Consider the following 14,492-nt stretch of genomic DNA (forward strand, 5'->3'; position numbering starts at 1 on the left):
GATAGCCAAGGGCCGCGAATACGTACATTATTCCCGAAGGAAATTTCATCAAGTGAATTCGCGAACTTGCGACTGGAATCTTTAATAAACCAAACTTCGAGCAATTTTCACTTTTATTGAATACTTCGGAAAACAGTTCGTCCCGCGAACGAGTCCAGCTTTGTGTCGAACTTCTTGACTCGCTCGGTAATATTGGTTTTACTCGAGCAAATTTTTTTTGTCAAACCTCGCAACACCTCCGTAAAGGTTGCAAACGAGTCGCGAGGTTTTTTTTTAACGTATAAGTACATATGCTCGTGCATTGTATACGTGAGAAATTTATTAAACATCTGACACGCTCCTGAAATATGTAGGTATATTCGCGCGTGGTGTTCGTTTCACATAGGATATATCGCATTGCGATCAAATTTGTCAAAGAATCTATCATTAAAATTAATAGGGTGGGACGTGGGACACCCTATCGTGTTGTAGCGTTGAAAAATTTTTGGTGCCTTGTTCATTGTAGGGTATCATTAATCACGGTAATTAATGTCGCTTTGTGGTTAGTTAGACATGGCCATTAATTACCATCATTTATTATCTATTATCGTAATAATTATAGTTATCGTATAAAGCGAAAGCTGGGATTCTCTATCGCATGCAATATCCGCTCATTTTATCAAACATTCATACATATATTATTATATAATAGTCTCATCCATACTGAAAAAATTAATTTTTCGAAATACAGATACATTTGGAATGCTTTTTGCAACAGAGAGAGAGAGAGAGAGGAGAAATTCAATAGCATTTTAAAAATAATTTTCATTATTGCTGCGAATTTTCGCGCGAAAAAAATTCAGGATTACGTTAATGGGCGAAAAATATTTTCATTTTGTGTTAAAAACCTTTTCTATAATCCAGATTACAATACGATTGAAATTTGTATAATAGAAAATCAGTTTAAATTCTATTTAAATTTTGATTTATATTTTGGTAGGGAAAGAAAGAACATTTTGTTATTCATAAAGCTTTTACAATAGTTTATATATTGAGAGAAAAATTTTAGTATTAGTATGTATAACTACCATGCTACATATGTTACCATAATTATGGCTATTACTGCTGTAACGTTATTAATAATAATATAATATACTTCTTTAAATAAATATAGTTGACGATTTGAAATAATTATGATGATTATATTATAGTCATGTTTAATGACTATATTATGTTTATAATTACCATAGAAATGATTGCAATTATTATTTAACTATAATTTATAATTATTTTTTGGGACAATCATATAAAATACAGTTGGTCCAAAAAATTACTATCAGTTATATAATGATAATTGCAATCATTTTTATTGTAACAATAATTATAATTTTTAGTTGCTAACTATAATATATATATATATTTGTTGAGAAATAGAATTGTGCATATAATTATTATTACTAACATTATAACGATAATAACCATAATTAATTGGTAACATATAATTGTAGTCAGTCACATATACCAAAAATTTGTCTCAGTGTAATTGATGAAAATTCTCTATTTGCATTTCTTAGCAATAGCAATTTCGAATTCGTGACCGCGCGTTTTATCTGCAATACCGTAAGATATATGAAACGTGGACAAAACGCTACAGTAATATCTGTCTGCGCGATAATGTACCGCGCGCTTGCTCGGCGCATACGCCAACCGTACAGAAATACGGTTAATTAATTATCCGTGGCGCGGAATACTCCATTTGCAAAAAGAGAGAGCAAATTGATAAGGTCCGTCCGGTAACACGGATCTAACCCGGCGCGGCGCGGAACGGCGTGCGATGCGTGTAATATGCACGCAAAGAGTTACATTAACCGACACGCGAGCAAATCGCGTCTGTTTCGAAGCGTATGCATACGGTGTACCAGCGTGTCGTGTAAATCGAGAATCACGAGAACAACGTACGCACATAGATCACATGCGCTCTCGTACTCGCGCATATGTGTGTGCGTGTGCGTTTGTACGTGGATTTAGTCCCGTGTCTGAGCTATCAGACAACGGAGAACAATTCGGCACGCGAGTTAGATGCGGTCGGAGATGAGCCAAACGTGCAGTTTCGTGCCACATTTACATGCCGTTGCAACTTTACGACGTTACACGCGGTGTCAAATTACGCGCGTGCGTAGGACTTATCCACTTTATTCTGTGATCTTTTGGGTTTTTTGGATTGCAATAAATGTTTCCATGAATTTAATGCGAACGGCGCACGAGAGCGGTACACACATGTAGACATATTTGCTAAGTTTATGTTGGTACACACAAATACCAAATTGAGGGGGCTAACAGGGGATATATTCAACCCGCTCTCCATATCGTTACAATACTTGGTTATAAACTTGTATATACATAGATGTAACACATGTAAGATTCTACTGCAGCTTGGAGTTCGCATATGCAATTAAGAATTTGAGAATAAGATTAACAGTGTTGAATACTAAAAAGTTACGTTGAAGAAGTTACAATTACAGTTGATAAAATTTGTATTTGTAGCCGCGTTTCTGTTGAAGAACTTGGCTTAGTCTCTTGAGACAAGATAATAAATGGATCTTGAGAGTCAATTTGATATTCGTAATGTCATATTTGTAATTCAACTGAGGAACACCGAGATGGAGTTTGTCTTGAAATACAGCTTGAGTCTATTTCTCTCATGCTTTAGTTTCGATCCTTACAACGAGATGGTACATATATATTAATCATTTTTTAATCTAGTATCGAATATCGAATTGGAAAAAATTCCGTATTACTTTAATATGTTTCAGACATGATTTAAAAAGAGAATATTTATGTTTACGTGAAAAACCTGACTTGAAAATTAATAACAAATTTATAAAACATTAATTCTGATTTTACAAAAAAAGTATCAATCAATATTTCTTTTAAATATTTCTGATGTCGCATGTTTCTGATGTCGCATATTAATAGGACAGAATATTTATATGAAATTATCTTTTTGCAAATTCGATATATGGACGTATTAAATTATTTAATGTTCATTTAAGAAATGAAATTTACCTTTATTTCGATCGACGAAATATTTATGGAAATTAATTATTTTTCTTATACCTCGAAAACAGTGAAATTCTATAATTTTTTAATGAACGAAAAAAACAAATTAAGTCGCGATATTTTTCGCAAGGATCTAATTTGGTTTATTTGATTGATTAAAATTATTCAATTTTCAATTCATTAAAATCACACAGTTTTGTTCATTTCGATCAAAATGTGAATAAAAATAATAGTGTTATATTTATAAATAATTAATGGTTAATTTATATAAATGCTCTGTAGATTGAAATAGAGAGCTCTAATTCTTCAGTTGGATTTATTTATTACGTTACGAGAGAGAGAGAGAGAGAGAGAGAGAGAGAGAGAGAGAGAGAGAGAGAGAGAGAGAGAGAGAGAGAAATTGAAATTAACTTGGAACACACAGAAAAAGTATTTTCATAATATGTTAAACATTTGTAATAACGGTGACTGTTTTGAGATACGACGCCTGATAATTGTTTTCCTTTCATGTACGGCGTACATCGTCACGCCAACGATGTGTGATGAATAGTGATGATACAAGGTTGTTATGTTATCATTCGCGCAACGACACTCAAACAAGTTAGTCATTATACGTATCACACAATTACATTACTTTTCATACTATTTCTCGAAATGTGATTTCTTGCAAACAATTCATATGATCAATACATTCTTACGATCAACTATTTTAATTTGCAATTGCATCAAGGCAACGACTGTCGACATCTCATATTAATGTCGTTTAAATTGAAGATCGAAGCGAGAGAGAACGAAGATTATAAATTATTGCTTGGTATTTTTATTATTTATGACGATTTTTTAATGTTGCTCACATTGGGATACATTTTACATCGCGCTTCTCATCAATTTAAATGTAGTTTGCTTATTATTTTTAAACTGAAAAGTCAGAGTGTATGTAATATACGAATATATGAATATATTTTATGGAATATAGTTAAATATATTCCATAATAGCGGATGAATTGATACGCGGCACTCATTGTTCATTTCTTGAAGTTTATCAATATTATATCTGTTTGCAGATAATATTTTTCCGAGTACACTTTGACGTGGGAGGACTCTAGAGATACGTGAAAGATTTATTCCAAAGCGGAAACTAAGTACCGAAGCACGCGCGATCGGGAGTGCCGTATAAAATATCGCGCGATCGTCGTATTGTTACAGCCGTTTCGGGAGTGCCGTACAAAGTCTCGCGCGATCATCGTATTGTCACAATCACTTCCGGAATGCCGCACAAAGTGTCTTCCGCGACTACGATAATTATATTTTCGCAAGTGTTAACTACAGTCATTAAATCTGAGAGGAGGAGGAGACTTGGGAGGCATCGGGCAACAGCGGAGCAACCATGGGGTGAGTGTATTATTTATCTTTTACGTATATTATTATTTACGATATTTATTTCTATATGTAGATTGTTTCTAAAGAAATAAATTATTCGAATGATTTAAATAGGAATTAAATTTTTATTCATAAAGCATTGTAGAGGATTGTATTTAAAATATAAGGAAAAAAGAAAAAAATTTTTTATATAAATTATGTAATTACGTTATTAAATATTTATTCGAAGATGAATAAAAAATTTAATACCTAAAATAAATAAGAAAAGAACATTAATTAGCTCGAGCGTTTTAATAACTTGAATATATTTGTATTTTACAGTACAACGTAGTTTGCAACGTAGTTCATAACTCTGCTGCTGCGCATCGTTCCTGTGAGTTTTAAATTATCTTTTATTTTATATTGAGAGAGAGAGAGAGAGAGAGAGAGAAGTAACGAATTTATGAAAAAAGAACATTGTATTAAATATAATGAGTATGTATATTTAATTAAATATTAATGAATAAGTATAACATAGAAATATATTACAGACGAACATAATATTTCGTAGATTTGTTGCTTTAAAATGAATAAGCTAAAACAGATTAGGATTAAAATATAAATATTTAATCCTAGAATTCATTATTTCTTGTATATAAAGCAAAAGTTTTACAAAAGTTTTACAAAAGTTAAGTTGTGTACACTATGAAAAGGTATATTGATATTAATGGATTTAGTATTAAATGCATTATAAATAATTAATATATAAATAATTAATTTTTTAATTCAAAAAATAAAAAAAATCAGAGAAAAGAGAAATAGAATAAAATTAATATAATTGATGTAATAAATATAATAAATACTGCTGTTTTTCAATTTGAAGTTTTTAAATTTAATTTTTTAATGCATGTTTCACAAACCGTCGCTGATTAAAAGAAGATAGTTATGTGTAGTATTACAACTATATATATGGAATGATAATAAATTAGTTTTTATAAAGTCTAAAGTAGAAAAAAATTATTAATATTTGAATACATAATTTTTTTCTTTACCAATATTTTTTAGTAGAATTTGAGGCTTACTTTAAACTTCCTATTTTGTTCAGGATTAAATGTTGTAAAAATTGGAGCAAGAAAATTGTAATATTTAAAGATTTTTTAAATATATTTATAATATTATTAGTATAAATAAATAAAATGAAAATGCTTTTAAATTCAAAAGAAAGAAAAAATAGGAACTATGTGTACCAATTAATTTATTTAATAAGAAATATGTTATTGTGGGATTATTTATTCTATAATGCGTCAAGTTTATCCTAATCTTTTTATACATAGCCTACATAGTTTATTGAATTTTATTTTATATTATCGTCTAAATAATATATATCTATTGTTTCGAAATATTAGATAAAAATTGTACACTATCTTAATGTGTGATTACATATAAATAATTGTCTAACCTATATTTCATTCATTTCAATTTTTTATCAATATATTACTATAAACCGTTTACATCTTAAATTTGAAACTTTATTTTGAATATCTCATTCAACTTAAAATTTTCAAAAATAAGTTGCAAGATAAATACAAAGTTAAGAATTATTACTGTACGTATATATAGCATATATATATATATATATATATCTTTGGCGTGAAATAATTCACGTTGGTACAATCTGTCTTCATTTGACAGTAGCCATCTCAAAAAAAATTTTTTTTACATTATATAGTCTTTTCAAGTTGGGTATTTTATCTTGTGCCGAATTTATCAGTTTTTCGCGTAATAGATTGCTATTGCAAGCTCGAGAAAGGAAGCTATTCGCACTGACTCGTTTATCACTTTGCAAAGTGAAAAACCGTTTCTCTTAATAGTAAAATAAACATCCGATCTTACTAGCAATATAGTTTTGTCATGAGAAATTGCAAGTCTACAAGCTACGAATTCAACGTGCGTGTGCGAGCTAGTTTAGTGCACGCCACTAAAACGAAATGTCAGCAGATAAACGCGCATATGGCAGTTGTGTAAGTTCACACCGACACGAGGCTCCTTGCGATATACTACTGTGCGAATTGTTGAGAATCAAACATACGAAGATGAACTTTGCGAACGAGCATACGTGTTCTCGCTGTAACTTGCAATTGTAGTCGTATCATTCGAAATAATGTTCGTTAACTTTTCAAGTTAACTTGGCGGCTTAGCCATTCTCCCGGAATCTCGTTAATCACCGCATAACGAGGTACTCAAAGTACTGAAAAAAAATTCGCGAGACAGATTAAACTAGTTTTACGATCTACCTCTCGATCAGGTCCATGTTACGAATTGGACACGCGCTTAGCAATGATCACTCATATGACTATACACGATTTAAGGGATACGTAACTTTTCTCTCGATCGTCGTACAATCGCGAGCGCACTTTGTCTCTGAATAAGATTTTCAGAGAGATCCACGATTCTGTCGACTCGATGTCGCAAATTTGACACGCATTCCTGAGAACGAGGCTTCCACGCGTATGTAGACACTCGTACATACGTGATCTTGACTGATCGCGAGTATACACTAGCATAGCGGTCGTATAGCGGCAAGTTTACTTACGGACGGATGTACGTACGGATACACGGACGGACGTCGAGATCGATCCGTGGCCCTGGAAAAGGTGCGGGGTACGGGGTTGGCAAGCAGCGTGAGGTGGATGGTGGCGTGGAGAGTCGCCCATCTCGCGACGGGAGGGAGAGAATGTAGAGAGGGATGGTAGTGGTGGTGACTGCGCTGCGCCGTCGCGACGTCGCTCGTCGTCGAGGCCAGCCGAGTCCACCCGACAGGGGGTTGGTTTCCTCTCTTTCTCCCTCTTTCTTCCGTTCCATCTGTTCTCTCTTGCTTCATCCCCTGTCAACCCTCTCGTGCTCTTCCGCTTCGCTATTACTGCCGTCTTCGTTCATCCACTTCACTGAATTACCTGTCTCGCTTCAACCAGTCCGTTCCTCCCTCTCATCCTCTTCGTCTTCTCTCTCCCGCTCGCGACCCTCTCTCACCCTGTATCTCCCACTATGCTCCCAGTCTCACTCTCTCGCCCCGTAGCTCTGCAAAAACAAGCATACGGCTATCCCCAGTAGCACCCCGGTACACAGACCCGACCAGAGCGTCACGTCGGGCGCCCCGCGTGCCTAAGGGTAACGTGGACTGTACGTCTCCCTTGTCTCTCTCTCTCGCCGTCACGACAATGTCGCGCGTCACGTGCTACCTGCGCGTGACTCCCGGTACGTCACGACATTATTCTTCAACGGCGACTCCTCGTCACCGATGGGAAATCATCCTCCGAAGCGGATAAATTTTATTCTACAGATTCTTCGACGAATCCTTCGTTCAGCTCGCCAAATAGTCAAGTGATAGCCATGAACCCAGGATTATCCGCGTGTAGATATTTTTCGTTTGCGTAAATCCGACGTATCAATTGTGTTCTCTCACAGTGTTAGATATTGGACTCACTTTCGATCACCGATAGATATCGAAACGATGTGAGATAGTCGAGAGTGTCCTCGGCGATTTAATCGCGAATCGTCGGAAAATTAGTGATTACGAGAGAGTCGCATATGCACGTAGTCGGTAATCGTGCGCAAATGAACGTGCCGGGATCAAATACCGAGGTAAATCGGTAGCGCGATGTTCTCCCAGATGCGATCGCGGAATCACGGATCTTGCTCTCGAGGACTCATCTTCGGGATACAGAGGCACGAGCAACCGATAGGGATTATTACTCATCGAAAAGTTTGATACTCACGCGCGAACTGAAACTTGCCTCGTACTCATCATCGTCGTCGTCGTCGTCGTCGTCGTCGTTATTATCGTCGTCGACGACGACGGTCGTCTCATAGCGAAATTTCATCGAAATGTTCCATGATCGAAACGGATGTGCTTCATCACTCTCTCTTTCCTTCTCCTCCCTTTCCCGCCGTCGTGAAACTTTCCTGAACTTTTTCGCGAACGCATGAGAATTTTCATGGAACTGGAGAAATCATTAGAACGTTATCGGCTCCATTATATCGTCTATGTCGGCCAAATTTCGTCCGATTGTCGATCATTCATAGGAATCGTCCGCTCGTGGTTTGATATCTCGTGTTCAGTCGCGCCTTTAATAACCGCATCACGCATAATGATTGATCGTTCCCAGTTTCCGAACGGGTTCTCGTATACAACATACATGAGCGATTAGTGACCAGAAATGAACATTCCTTCGATTATCGTTCTCTTATCGGATCGTTCAACGTATTACTGGACATATTGGGCTCATCCTGAAGAGGACTCAGGTGCTGTCCCATTTAAATTCTCGTCGCGGATGTGTGTAGTCGGAAGTGTTCATGAATTGACCCCGAAAAGTTAAACTCGCACTTTTCACGCGGTCCAGCAGTGCGTTCCCGTGACTCTCAACTTTGTACGAACAAGTGTGGGCATGCAATATAGGATGGTCCTCATCCGTTGACGCGTTCGCGAGAGTGAATCGGCGCGGAGCGTGTTTCGGACAATACAGATTATTCTGGGCACGAGGACCGGATGCTGCGAACGGTCGGCAGGACGTGGATTTACACGCCACGCTCAGCTGGAGAGAGAGAGAGACTCTGACCGCTCTCGTTGGTAAGTCGATGTTTGACGAATTCACTGTTAATCTCCTGGACGGAACCTCCAACCTTTTGTTGTCCTGATCCGCGCGTTATATTAATCGTGAATTTATCGCGAAACGGGATAAAAAGCAGATTAGACGGTATCGTAAATCTCTCATTGAACGAAAAGCTTAGGGAAGCTCGATTAATAACCATTAAGGATTAGATATTGTGAGACCGTTACTGGCATTTTTAAGCTTTTATTGATATATTGTGGTGAAAGAATTGTGCTGAGAAATATTGGCTTTGGAAACAATCTTATTATCGAAATTTCGTTTTACGGAGAAACGATAGTATGGAATATGTAAAATGTAATCTTGAGAAACAAAGTTATTAATCTCTTTCATCGAGATAAGAAAATAGAGAATGTATAACTCAATTCTGTGTTTTCCATAGATACATGTAAAATATGTAAATACATATATGAATCTATAACGCAATTCTGTTCTATGTATATATATATATATATATATATACATATCTATGTAAAGTAGAATTGTTACAGAATATTTCTGGTCTTCTCTCGTTTAATAATATGCTTTTTCGAGTTCATCCGGCATTAACCATGAAATAATTGTCGTTCGATTGATTACAGCTGGCACTCAATGTCCTTCATTGTGTGAAATAACCATTTACTGATGAAACGATTATACTTTGACGAGATTTCTTTTTTACTTGAATATCTTTTTTACTTTTTTATACTTTTTATATCTTTTTTTATGCTATTCGACTAATGGAAACTGGCGCTTTTCACATGAAATGAAAAGCAAATTTAATGATTACTTTTAAAATTTATTCTATTCAATTCTAAATGCAGAGAAATTACAGAAATGTCTATTTATCGATCTGAGAGAAACAAAAATAAAGCTGTTGTAAATAAAAATGGTAAATACATTGTATTGAAGTAATTATTATATTTAATTAAAATTATTAAAGTTACAAACTCAGCAAATTAGGAATATTAAAGTTAAGTAATTTTTTTCGCTGTAAAACCTTTATTTAATAAATTTGCTGAACCTGTAATAATTTTAATTAAATGTAATAATTAATTTAATACAATATATTTAGTGTTTACATCTTCAATATTTATGAATTCAAAATTTATTGTTGATTAAACTATATTAACTATAATAAGAGTTTAAACAATAAAATTTATTGTTTAAATATTTATTATGAGCATACAATAAATTGTGAATTCTCAGATCTAAAATTTTCATGGAAAATCAGAATTTAGATGTATAGCTGGATCGTCGTAAATAATTTCCGAGTAGCCGGCCCTACCGCGTATGTACTCGTGGTCAAACTGATTTGCAATCGAACGAAGTTCATAGCGCGCGTCCTCGTAATTCTGTCCGCGATTGAATGCGCCTGACATTTTAACAACGATCGTAATGGCACGCCACACGCAAGCTTCCGAATCGTTATAGTTAACTACGCTCTGAATTAATTGATGAGCGCAATCGAATCTGACGGCGATTCCGCCCAAGTAAAACCAGTCGAATAGCGTTTAAACGTAATTATGTACCTGTAATATAATAGCCTCTGCGAGTTTGCGGATTCACTTTCAAATATAAACGTCTCAAATCCGGGTCACGTTGCCGCTATTATCGAGGATCCGATTAGCGCAGCTCGATTCGACAGCGATGCTTGAATTGAAATTTCGATTTTCATTTTGGTACTCTCGTTCTAGTATTGTTCTTATATTTCCTCCCGTCCGTCGTTCTCCCTTGAGAACAAGGTTCGTGTGGATTGTCTTATTTCTTATGAGAATTACTAGGAGGTAATTTTAAAAATTGCTCAGACCATTATCCGATCCTTGGCAAATCGAGTTAGTCTTCTCGTTCCTACTGGAAGAATACTCATGGAAGTTTTTGCTACTTTTCAAATGAGCGCCGGCACGCTCAATCTTGTTTACTGACGTTGCGTTTTATCGTATGCCTATGGCGTCTCCGATATTGGAAATGCTTTTCCAACTGTCTTCGATTTTCTACTCCATTTCCAGCGCTACGCATAAAGTTTTTTTTCTCCTTCCGCATTGGATTCTTTCCGCATCCGGCAGACGGTCTTAATCAGCGCGGCATTGAATTTATAAAAGGAATATTCTTAGTTTTTAATTCTTTCGATATTGATTGCATTTAAAAAACAATTTTCTTTAGACCTATTCTTTCTTTGGAATTGTAGGAAGTAAATTGAAATAGCGTGTACACAATATTTAACGATACAAACATAATAACTTTATTAAGAATTGACTAAAATGGTTTCATGAAATTTCTCTGATAGATCACAGCTTGAATTCAGTGGCATCATTTTCGTAATAGCGCACACATCAACGTACGTGTTCATCGTAATGATTTGGCCTCTCACATAATAGTCACGATAGCGACCTGCCATATTGACCCGTAGAACGTGCTTGGATGTACTACACTCCATCACATCTCTCTCTCCTCTCCTCTCCTCTCCTCCCTTCTCTCTCTCTCTCTCTCTCTCTCTCTCTCTCTCTCTCTCTCTGTCTCTGTTTCTCTATAATATGTATTACTTGAGTATTTATTTTTACGTATTTAGTTTTTGAAGAAAAAATTCAACTTACAATATTTAAAAAAAATTAAAATTATAATTTTTTAGTTTGACACACGTTTACAGAAACTTTATAATTGAAAAAAATTTAATTAATTTTGATAAATATTTGTTTGAATAGTACTAACTAAACATTTATTCACATTAAATAAATTTTTATTCTATAAAAAGATGATGAATCAAATTAATGATTTTTGATAATAAATATATATTAATTGATTCAAACAAATAATTATTAAAATTTAATAAATTCTTTTTTCATTCAATGTGGAATATTATGTGCGAATAAAACAATTCTAAGTGAAAAATAATTTATTATTCGGTTATTTCTGTCGCAATAAGCAGCTTTTATGATAAAAAAAAACACGATTTTACATCTTGATGTGGTGCGGAATATAAACAGGATTGTAAAATTGTTACGGTTGTCGACTTAAAAATTTTAATGAGCAGGTTTAGTAACGCACAAACCACTGACTACTCTGAGTAAAGGCTTAATTGTAGCTTCGCAATGTACGCTTGCCAATTATAATGCACAATAAAGTGCGACGTTACTATGAGATAGCAAGAAAAGTGCGGAAATCCTGGATCAAGGCAAAGTTAAATTAGATTTTTCCGGTCTGTCCTAAATCCAAATAATGGAGATACTTATATCATACCACTTATATCATACCACTAACTAAAAACATGATTACTTTTATTATTATTTACTATTGCTTAAATTATGTTTATTACACTTATATGTTACATTACTTAATTATTACTATTACTATTATACTATTAAGAAGTTTTTCTCATGAAAATTTAGTTATTCGTGTGAAGTTGACTTCTGAACAAATTAACTTTCTATAGCACGTTCGATTGCTATAGTCGTTTGCATACGTATTTCGAATTTTTTTTGCACGCTTCTAGTAAAAAATTTGCCACACTCAACCACGAGCAATCTAGATTTAACTAATCTCATTCGATATATTTTCGTATGCACATTCTGAAATAAGTCGATTTTACTGATATTACACATTTTCAATTAAAAAATTACTAACAAATAAACGTTGAGGGACCAACTTTACGCTGCAAAATGCACGTCACGTCTCGAATTCAAAAGAAACAAGTCACAAGAAATAACATTAAACGATAAATTTTTTAAATAGATACTTCAGCAAAATTGTTTGTTCTGTATTATTACTAAGTTTCGAATATACCTATTATAAATATGAGGACTATTTGCAATCGTTATGCTAATCTTCAATCATAGTTCCACTTTGGAACACCTTTTACTTCTCTGAATTCGTTACGAAAATGTAAATTGACTCTTTGGTGCAGTGCGCCAACTTGTTACAATTGTAAGTAAATGCGGCACGTGCGCGCGAAAGGTATTCGGGACTCCTGTTACTTTGCCATAAAAAATATTGCTATTAAGCGACGCGATTTCCGGCATTGTGAGTAACGTTTCCAAGCCGGCGCGCGATTCTTGACGTCGTCGTCGTCGTCGTCGTCGTAGGATTTTCATGCCAGCGGATATGCGCCATGGTCGTACACGCGCTTTGCATATCAAGTCTTGACTTGTGTGTATCAAGTTACTTTACCCTTTGTGCATCACAGTCGACCCGGCACCAGATTCATCCATCTCCTCTGCTCTTCCTCGCGTATGCACACGTACCACATATACGTGTGTCCGATCGTTCTGCTCGTCGCCCCATTCCCAGCGTCATCCCATCGTTCGAGATTTTACGAGTTGATGCTTGCCCGGTAACCGTGTGATTACATGCTCGCGTTTCCCGAATGCCGTACGCGTGCCGTGCATTCTCAAATACGTGACATTTTCGCGACATGTAAGATTGCCAACGAAATCGCTTTCTCACAACGAATGCTTGAAAATAGTTGAAACACTTTCACGAATTTATTCTTATATCAAAAGGTAGAGATAATAAATGTCGATATGTTAAAATAAATACACTGGCATGTATTTAATAATTATATTCACGTTGTGCTTATTTATAATCCATCGGCTCTATTGTATATCACAGCTTTTTTTTAATCATCGTTAAACGTTTAACTTTATTGCCTTACGTCTATAGGGAGACGTACGTAGGAGTTATTCATGAAATATAAACCGTCAGCTATTCTGACATCGAGAAGATGATAGAATGCACTGGGTAATAGTATGTCAGTTTCCGTTTTATACGTGACAGAAAACGAGCACATTCTAGCTGTGATCTAGCGAGGATTCCACGGGCTCCGCGCGACCCTTCTCAAGAGAAATATCTACGTTTTGTATCACCGCATTCCATACGATCTTCAGAAACGATTTCCATCGAGTTTGATGAATGCACTTCCGCCACGAGACATTTAATTATTCGCGTCGAACGAGCAAAGTGTAAACACTCCTTAGCAAATTTGCAGTGCTAGCAAATTAACCGCTCTCTAAATTAACCACTTGATTTATTCTCGTGGCGTGCAATTATCAATCATGCGGTGTCATTGTGTGAAAGTTGAATTAAACGTGCGAGAAGATTGATAAAAAAAAGGGGGTGGCTCTTTACGGGGAAACTCGTGCGCGGTTAAACATTTCGTTCATCATGCTTAATTAAGTTGCACATCGTCGAATGCTAAGCACTCTTGTCTTCCGCGAGTTGTATACGTGTCGCGCACAGCGTACTGATGCATACATTATTCCGAGTACCACGTGATTCACGGGGGAAAGGAAATCCATGCTCTGTTACCTGATGACGGAATTGGCACAGGTGAAGACATCCTCACTCGTCGCACGCACAGCACAAATCCATTTATCGGAGTGGCCGTAATTATTCGCAGGGAACTGAACCATAACGATATTACCGTAAGTGACGTTCGTAAGAATGCTATACAGT

At 35.5% G+C, this 14,492-nt stretch overlaps 1 protein-coding gene across 5 annotated transcripts in view; it reads left to right on the top strand.

Annotated features, from left to right (window-relative positions):
* The window catches only part of NLG-5 (neuroligin 5), a 271,314-nt gene that overhangs the window by 80,366 nt on the left and 176,456 nt on the right, over positions 1-14,492 (top strand). For 3 of the 5 annotated variants that reach the window (XM_087411741.1, XM_087411742.1, XM_011066031.2), the window contains 2 exons: positions 4,104-4,431; positions 4,741-9,025. The gene's annotated coding sequence lies outside the window, so the exon portion shown is untranslated. The remainder of the gene's footprint in view (positions 1-4,103; positions 4,432-4,740; positions 9,026-14,492) is intronic. The other 2 variants (XM_011066032.2, XM_087411744.1) reach the window with 1 other exon arrangement.

This window comes from Acromyrmex echinatior, chromosome 12 (assembly GCF_024713525.1).
Source record: "Acromyrmex echinatior isolate Ae372 chromosome 12, ASM2471352v2, whole genome shotgun sequence".
Taxonomy (NCBI): domain Eukaryota; kingdom Metazoa; phylum Arthropoda; class Insecta; order Hymenoptera; family Formicidae; genus Acromyrmex; species Acromyrmex echinatior.